Raw genomic sequence first — 10366 nt, 5'->3', positions numbered from 1 at the left:
TTTGTCTGTGTGTGTTTTTCTCTGTGTGTGTGTATGTGTGTGTGTGTGTTTGTGTGTGTCTATGTGTGTGTCTCTGTATCTATGTGTGTGTGTGTCTCTGTGTGTGTGTCTGTGTGTGTGTGTGTGTGTCTGTGTGCGTGTGTCTGTGTGTGTGTGTCTGTGTGTGTCTATGTGTGTGTCTATGTGTATATGTGTGTGTGTGTGTGTATGTGTCTATGTGTGTGTCTGTTGTGTGTCTATATGTCTATGTGTGTGTGTGTTGTGTGTCTATGTCTGTGTGTGTGTGTGTGTGTGTGTGTGTGTGTGTGTGTGTGTGTGTGTGACATGGGTATAATTCTTCTTCCTTGTTCTTCTTGTTTCATACACCACACATCCATATATCAAATAAAAAACGACAAAAACGTCTCTACATATCCGAATAGCCTAAGGGATATTTTTACGACTCGCTGAGTCAAATGGAAATGATTTCATTAGGGACATAAATGTGATATGAAATGAAAGCTAGTTTAACATGCTATAAGTAATCGATCATTGTGTATACCACATGACATATGTGAGATGGAAGCTTTAAAATTCATAACAATTACATTCCATCCTGAACCAGTCTGTAGTTGCTTTTTCTTCATGTCAAGGTTGGATATCAGTCATAACTTTACGACTGTCTAATGGTTGAAGGAAGGAAATGTTTTATTTAACGACGCACTCAACACATTTTATTTACGGTTATATGGCGTTGGACATATGGTTAAGGACCACACAGATATAGAGAGAGGAAACCCGCTGTCGCCACTTCATGGGCTACTCTTTTCGATTAGCAGCAAGGGATCTTTTATATGCACTATCCCATAGACAAGATAGCACTTACCATGGCCTTTGATGTACCAGTCGTGGTGCACTGGCTGGAGCGAGAAATAGACGGGGATCGATCCTAAACCGACCGCGCATCAAGCGAGAGCTTTACCACTGGGCTACGTCCCGCCCCTGTCTAATGATTGATGGCTTATTGTAACAGTTGTTTGTTTTATTTGTGTTTATTTATTGCATGATTTATGGCCAGACACAGTACCATAATTCTGTCAAAGACGAGTACAAATGGATTCGGTTATTAGACATATGCTTTGAACGAGGGGTGGGGTAGCGGGCACTGCCCTCCCTCAGTTTTGAAGATGGATTTGATTTTTATTTTTTTTACTCCGACAGTTGTTAATAATGTAGCAATTTATCCGTGTATTATTAGAAACCAAAGTTTTAAGAGACCAAAGCTGATTATAAATATTCTAAATTGTTTTATATATGACATCACATTTAATAACTGGCCCCTTCAGTTTACCCCCCCCCCCCCCCCCTTACACACACACACACTTGTTACCGTGATTTTCCGACGCCTGTTAGAAGACGAGGAAGTAGAAATTATGATTCGTTATCGGTTTATTTGTTAAACCTATTTATCACTAGTATCATATTCACCGTTACTCCTCGTAAAATGTTGGTATAACTATAATGTTTACGTATCTGTTGCAATATGTGGATTACGACTCACTGCCGCCCGGTTACGCCCTTGGGTTTAAGGCTGGGATTTTGAAAACGGTGCTTGAACCTTAATTGAATACATACACGAACCCATTTTCCACTGCATGTTCGTCGGTGCTTGACAAACTCATCTCGTATACTAAAACTGCATGTTCGTCGGTGCTTGACAAACTCTCATCTCGTATACTAAAACTGCATGTTCGTCGGTGCTTGACAAACTCTCATCTCGCATACTAAAACTGCATGTTCGTCGGTGCTTGACAAACTCTCATCTCGCATACTACAACTGCATGTTCGTCTGTGCTTGACAAACTGTCATCTCGCATACTAAAACTGCATGTTCGTCTGTGCTTGACAAACTGTCATCTCGTATACTAAAACTGCATGTTCGTCGGTGCTTGACAAACAAGCTGAGAAATGCAATATTAATGAAGATTTATGGTTGTGTAAATTACTAGTTTATAATTAAATTATCTTGCATGAAAGACTGTAACATTTTTGGCGAGACATGATAATCCTGTAATTATATAATTTAAATCGACAATAACGTCTAATAAACCTAAAATGTCAAACTTACGGCTTTTTGGAGCAGCTGACCAAATCAACCAACGTTTCATCATTGGCAAATAGGGAAAAAGGATTAATCATTTTAATAATTTCTTTTTGAAAAGTTTCAATTTATATATAACTATGATGGCGGTCAAGATACGTGGGGTCATACATTTTAACCTGTTAGTTCCTGATTTGAAAAACGAATCTATAGTATTAATATACACAAAGAGGAAGAAATGTGAATGGAAAGTTTTTGTTAAGCTCCAAACGTCAATCTTTCATTGGCCAGTACCGGAACACACTGAGAATGTAGGACGGTTCCGGCAATATAGGGCGAGTTCAAATAAAACGACATGTTACAGTGATTGACCGGCCTCGGTGGTGCAGTGGTTAAGCCATCGAACATAAAGCTGGTAGGTATTGGGTTCGCAGCTAGGTACCGGCTCCCACCCAGAGCGAGTTTTAACGACTTAATGGGTAGGTGTGAGACAACTACACCCTCTTCTCTCTCTCTAAACACGAACAATTAATCACTAGCCCACTGTCCTGGACAGACAGTCCAGTGTGTGTGTGTGTGTGTGTGTGTGTGTGTGTGTGTGTGTGCCCGGGTCAGCGTGCTTGAACTGTAATTGGATATAAGCCTGGAAATAACTATACATGAACTGAATGAAACCGTGATTAACCCAGGGGGGGCTGTCGAAATGACACAGGACTTCAGTTTAATCTTCTGTTCAATGGCCAAATTAATAATGAGCCAAAACCTTATGTGTGTGTGTGTGTGTGTGTGTGTGTGTGTGTGTGCCCGGGTCAGCGTGCTTGAACTGTACTTGGATATAAGCCTGGAAATAACTATACATAAACTGAATGAAACCGTGATTAACCCAGGGGGGCTGTCGAAATGACACAGGGCTTCACTGTTTAATCTTCTGTTTAATGGCCAAATTAATAATGAGCCAAAAACTTATGTGTGTGTGTGTGGCAGGAAAGCAAATATCACGTCCTTTGTCCAGTTGTGGTGCACTAGTTGGAACGAGAAAAAACAATATACACGAGTAACCAATAAACTGCTGTATCAGTGGGTCGACTTTTAAGTTCTTTCTTTCCCACGAACAATTTAATGATCCGTTCTTGACCCTACTAGTCAAGGTCATTACTGTTTTTTTACCGTTAAATTACACTTGTTTTTAAAAAAGAAAAAAAAGAAGTGTTTTATTTAACGACGCACTCAACACATTTTATTTACGGTTATATGGCGTCAGACAGGACCATACAGATTTTGAGAGGAAACCCGCTGTCGCCACTACATGGGCTACTCTTCCAATTAGCAGCAAGGGATCTTTTATTTGCGCTTCCCACAGGCAGGATAGCACAAACCATGGCCTTTGTTGAACCAGTTACGGATCACTGGTCGGTGCAAGTGGTTTACACCTACCCATTGAGCCTTGCGGAGCACTCACTCAGGGTTTGGAGTCGGTATCTGGATTAAAAATCCCATGCCTCGACTGGGATCCGAACCCAGTACCTACCAGCCTGTAGACCGATGACCTGCCACGACGCCACCGAGGCCGGTTTGTTTTTAAAGGCCATAAGCTCATGGAATCCACTTTTTGTTGATGTCATGTGTTAATGTCTTCGCACAACTTACGAATTTTATAACAAAATCTAATTTAAAATTTCTAAAAATGCACCCAAAGCCATGTTCTCGTGCAGACATTTACGTACATGAGTATACATAAACTCGAAAGTAAACATACTTCGGGTGGGTATATCGGTTATGAGAACGTATTTGCAAACGGGTTTATATATACTCAGGGATTATATTTGCACGAGCATTAGATGTCATGCAAAATTATATTTGAGTAGGAGTAAATTTACTTGCTACGCAAATCTTGTCATGTGAACAGATTTCTTATTTGCTCATATGAGCAAAATGATTGAAAACATATTTCACAAATTTCCTGTGTTAGACAATTGCAATATATCGCATCAAACATTGTACATATCTAGACATATTTTGACACTGGCAGCCAGACAAACTGTGTAACAGGTTTGGACAAACTTGGATGAAGCTCTTCGCAGAGAAAATAAAATGTTTCTTTTGTCATTCGAAATATTTAACCCATTGATCATTATCAAAAGTTCCCATCGCAATATATTGCCACCAGTCACGAGATCGTTCCCTCATCCAAATTCTCTTTCCCTGAGCTAATCCAAGAACAAGACATGCGCTTAAGTAATATTGAAACTCTCTCCACTTCTTTGCATTAAGTAGACTAGTCATGTCGGATGCTGTTAACCAACTGATATTTTGACAACATTGATATATACCCATATCAGATTACACTTGTCACTATTACCATAGGTGAACACAAAGTAAATATACTTTTGTTTATGGGAATATTTATAATCCACATGCAAATATACTTACATGAGTAAATGTTTGCACGAGAACAGAGCAAAAGACCATATACGATTATCCCCAACCGCGACCCCCACTCATCAATTCGTTCGCTGCTTTTCTTTGCAAATACGAAGATTATTAAACTGTATGCCCCTTCCTACTCCAATATTGTGTTCAGCATCCATGCTTATAGGATTATGTGAGGATCCGCAATTTAGATATCACTGACTCCCAACTCGAAAAAGGCTGGACTAATTATAGGACAACTGAATGTATCTTTGACATACTTATTTGATTAGTCATCGTTATTAGTGGGTATCAGTTAGTTATTAATAGCTACCTGTGGTCCACCTACAGTATCTGAAACCGGTGTATTGTTCGCTTGATGAAAATATAGCTTCTAGATCGTGATTCTATAGTCCTTCCCACAGGGAGTGCCTTTTTCATTATATGGAATTTACTACAAGCTATTTATTTCTGAGCCGATTGTTTTCTAAATTGTACACAAAATAGTTGGGTTTTTTTGTTTGTTTTTGCTTGTTTTTTTTCATTTTCAAAACACTTTTACTTTTCTTCTTACGTCAAACCATACTGAAATTATTTATAAAAACCTTTTTATAGGAACTATAGATCTATTATTGCATATACTTAGTGAAATAATAGAAGTAAATTTATAGTTTTTATAAATCAAATTTTCTGTCTTATTTTCTGCTTCTAAATGCGGGACGGCACATAGTCCTGTAGTAAAGCGCTCGGCTGATGCTCGTCGGCCTAGGGTCGATCCCCGTCAGTGGGCCCACTGGGCTATTTCTCGTTCCATCCAGTGTACCACGGCTGGTATATCAAAGGCCGTGGTATGCGCTATCATGTCTATGGGATGGTGCATATAAAAGATTCCTTGCTATTAATAGATAAAAAATGTATCGGGTTTCCTCTCTAAAACTATATGTCAGAATTACCAAATGTTTGACATCCAATAGCCAATGATTAATAAATAAATGTGCTCTAGTGGTGTCGCTAAACAAAACAAACTTTACTTTACTTCTAAATGCTTCTTCTCCTTCTATTTTGGGACGGAATGAACACACCTCTAAGATGCGATCGGTCGTAGAATCGATCACTCTCGATGGTTTTAAAGTTTCCCCCGTCTCAAAACTGTAACACAAAACTGGTAGTCCTACCCCAAAGGCCGCGGTATGTACTTCCTTGTATATTTCCCTTTCTCTATTGGAAAAAACAAAACTGGTAGTCCTACATCAAAGGCCGCGGTATGTACTTCCCTGTATATTTCCCTTTCTCTATTGGTAAAAACAAAAATGGCTGGAAAGACAAAATCGTAGAAGAGTAATATAATTTTTCCTGCCCCCAGTTAGCAGGAATAATCACGTGTTTTTTTTATTAACTCTAAAAACTTGATACAATATATTTACTTCTTCTTAGTGTGCAATATGTAACACCCTGGTCAGCTTGGTGTTTCTGTGGGATGGTTGCCTTTATATATTGAATGTTGGTGTGATTTGAAATACTATATATGACGCTCCTGGTTTTCCGGGACGCTTGCGCTCATTCTCAAAGTTCTTACCGGAATGAGGAAGCAGGATATTTGTAATACTTTATCATTTTACAAGAAGATCATGATGGAATTGTCTATTATTAAGTCTGTATAAATTTATAATCAATTAAAGATATAATCATTCTTCCCCTTTCTATTATAATATCTTCTTTTTTTAAATTCAAAATTCAAGTAGAACTGTGATTTTAATAAGTTGGTGTTTTTTTTGTGGGTTTTTTAAATTTGTGTTTTAAAGATGTACTCGCTCTTCCCCATTCTTTTATATCTTTTTCTAATACAAACCACAAATAGAACTGTAATTGTAATGAATGAATGAATGAATGAATATTTACCGACACCCCAGCACAAAAACACATCTGCTTTTGAGTGTCAAACAATGATAAAACAAAATGCATGAGTTAATGATCAATGATCAATATAAAATTAAAAACACAGTGTAAAAGTTGTACAGAGTATAAATATCACAAGTATATTAAAATTTCGAGTATATGAATATCACAGATAACTATGTTCAATTTTGGAATTAAAGTCAACGTGTTGTAAATTTTCAAAATAAGTTAAGGTTAAATTCGAAATGATTTCATAACATTCTGCATTCCAAATATATATTTTCACGCGTGTTCAAAATGATTACACTCCACCAAAATATTGTGAACGGTCAGTATACGCTGACAGTTTATTCACACTGCGGTGGAGGATCCTTCTTCAGAATAAATGAATGTTTTAATTATATGTGACCGTTGCGAGCACGACACGAGACCATTTGATTCTTCATACACCATCTATAGGAGGACTGCCACTCTCAGGACTAGCTTGACAAAATGAAGCTTGTTTGCAGCCGCACCGTTACAATCATCTTGCCAAGATGAAAAGATATATTGCTTAATATTATGTTTGTTTTGGTTTGGTTTTGCCTATGGTTTTATGTATGGAGCTCGTTTGGGAATTGTTTTACACTCCTCACTCTCGCTTGGGGAATAAAATAATTCCTAAAGTCATCCCATAAATTGTGAAAGGGAAATCCAGCTCATGCAGTAATCTATATTTTATTGTCACCTTTGTTAGTCCTGAATGATGATTATAATGAAAGTTATATTCGTTATTACAGTTAAGGTTGAAACACGAGGTACTCGCAATTAGAAACAAAGGGTTGGGGTGGATTCAAAATGTAAGGGTTAAATTATCGATGTTAGATAATAGCGAAAAAGCACGAGATATTAAACATTTAGCAGTCTTCACAGCCTTTGATAAACCTTACCATAGTTTGACACACAATAGCTGATGTATTTTTCGTGCTGGGGTGTCGTTAAACATTCATTCATTAATTTTTTGATAAACCTGTCGTGATGCTATCAGGATTATAGAAGTATAAATTGTACTCGAGAAATGAAATAGTTGTCACGGTGTTTAGAAGGATAACAGAAGATGCCAGGTTATCGTCTGTGCGTATAAATAGGTTTTCAATCAACACCTTTCGTATTACACACAGCACGTAGATTGGGACCACTCACACCGATACAGTCATTCATTAATGCTACGAAATTAATGAACAAGGTGTTTCCCCAAATGTTTGACAACTAAAACCAAAAGTATATGACCATCCTTCTTTCTTTTTTTTCTGTAACATAGATGGGAAAAGTTATATTGTCAAGGATGGACTGATAGTATTTCGGGGTCCCATGTAAGATTGGGGTTTTAGGCCCCCTGTATCGTTACACCCTTTTCATATCCGACTACTCGCTCATGTTTCACGTCTTTGTAGCCTATTCAGCTGGTCCTCGTTTCCTCCTTTTTCTCTCTCGCTTTTCTTTGCGGGGGTGTACATATCACTGTTCTAACAGTAACATTAGATGCTCGAACTTGACCTGTTTGAAGCATTCTCGTTAGCAGGTAGTCAGATCGGAAAATGTTACACCTTGAAACACGGAAAACTTATTTCTATTTGTAACAAGCCTCGTAATTACCTTTTTACAATGGGCTTCCCGTGACAGTTTCACATTCCTAATTTAGATGTATAAAAACAATATTTTTCACTCAAGAAACAGTCGATACAGGTAACAGCAATATTGTTTGGTTGTATATAGATTTTTATTAGTGCAAACTTACAATGAAAAACACACAATGTAAGTATACTTGTTCGTTGATAGTAAATTATTTTAAGTTTGAAGACGTTTAATATTTTAAGTTATATATCTTTTTAAAAGGAGAAAGAAAACCAAATATGCGTTTAAACATTTAAAAAAATATTTATTTAATAAAAGTTTAAAACAAATAATACAGAATGGGACCAATATAAATCATAGAAATAGATTTCATAAAATAAACTTTAAAATATTTAGTAAAGTGTTATATACTAGTATTACTGTACAGATTACTGAAAACGGTTTTATCGCATTTTGAGAGGGTGGGGGTCGTTTAGGCTTATGGTGAGGCACGAGGTGCCCCACACGAGTGCGCGAAGCGCCCGAGTTGCTTAGGGGGGTCCGGGGGCATATTGAAAAACCTCCACCCCATTGGCTACAGGCGAATAGACGAATCAAAATAGCAGTCCAATCTACAGTTGTAACATCAGTCATATTCGTATTTAGTTACCTTGATAATTAACTGTGTAGCCTAACCGCTCTGTAAGAACTATTATTGTATGCCTGTTTAGTGTGATTTTATTATTTGATTAACTAGTTTTATTTATTTATTTTTATTTATTTATTTATTAGGCTAGAGAGTACACATAGAAAATAGTAGCCTAACGTTAATAACGTCCCATAAAACCAAACCAAATGGATGTTTCTGAGTATATTTTTATTTAAAAAAAAAAAAAAAAAAAAAAAAAAAAAAAAAAAAAAAAAATCTAATTTGTAAATAATATTTCTAACGAAAATACCAGAAGATATATTTTCATATTATTGGTTTCAGACATCGTTATGACTATCATGATGATACACACCAAGATGGCGTCGTCCAATCCACTTTCGTCCGGATTCACCACACAAACACCAGCGTCCGCAACACAGAGCCAGATAAACGAATCTCTAAGACTGGTACTTGGAAACTGCACTACGCTACTGCAACACACAACACTAAATATGAACGAAACATTTAATTATGTGGTAAGTTTAAAGTTGAATTATGTCCACATTGTGCATTTAAAGATTTCAACTGTGCTTTAAAAAAAAAATATATATATTATTGGCAATACATAAATTTATGTCTGCAAATGTTGTAGAACCGTGTTACAATATAACTACCCACTACCAACATCACTAGGCCTACTGCTACTACTAGCGCTAATCGTAATACTAAGGCGGGAGTTAGCTCAGTTGGCGGAGTGCTCGCTCGAGGGTGCTTGCGTCGCAGGATCGAACAATCTCAGTGGATCTATTCAGCTGATTGATTTTTTTCTCGTCCCAACCAGTGCACCACAACTGGACAAAAGCCGTGGTATGTGCTTTCCTGTCTATGGGAAAGTGCATATAAAATGTCTTTTTCTGCATTAGAAAAAAATGTAGCGGATTTCCTCTGATGACTACGTGTCCTATGTTTGACATCCAATAGCCGATGATTAATTAATCAATGTGCTCCAGTGGTGTCGTTAAACAACAAAAAAAAAAAAATTAATATGGTACTACTGCTACTTCTCTCACTATTAAAGCTACCACTACAATTACTAGACATTCTACTACTACTAACGCACTTTAGAGTGTTAAATATAAACCAATATACCTAGTGTCTTGATATGTTTTAGTGTGAACATTGGTGTGGAACGTACGGTCTACCCGTAAACTCGTGTTGCAATGCTGTCCATACACTGACTGCTACGAACAACACACCAGATGACGAAGAGGAATCCGGTGTCTCATTTGAGGTAAGTACTATTAGTTTCCCACCGTTTTCATTTGTGGCCTCCCCCACCCCTTTCCTTCAATTTTTCTTTACTGTATTATTTTATTTTTTTGCTTCATTTCTTATGTTAAAGTACATAACTAACAGTAATTACCATCAGCAATTACATTATGGTAGTAAGAATTCATTAAATACTTTCTAGTCAGTGGCGTAGGAAGGTGCCAAAACGTGTGTGTGTGTGGGGGGGGGGGGGGGGGGGGGGCGCACACACAAAATATATAAACCATCGCTGTTACTAGTGGATCAAGAAGGGCTAGTGCTAGTGTAATAGTAATACTGCGTTAAAGCAGTTAATTTTTAAGAATCTACTCTATTGAAATTCTTGGATTTTTATCTTACAATGTAGGCCATATACATGTATACTAAAAATCTTGCCTGAACGTTTGCAACTGTTGTCTGATATTGCTGAC

This window comes from Gigantopelta aegis, chromosome 9 (assembly GCF_016097555.1).
Source record: "Gigantopelta aegis isolate Gae_Host chromosome 9, Gae_host_genome, whole genome shotgun sequence".
NCBI lineage: Eukaryota > Metazoa > Mollusca > Gastropoda > Neomphalida > Peltospiridae > Gigantopelta > Gigantopelta aegis.
This window is presented reverse-complemented; position numbering follows the sequence as displayed.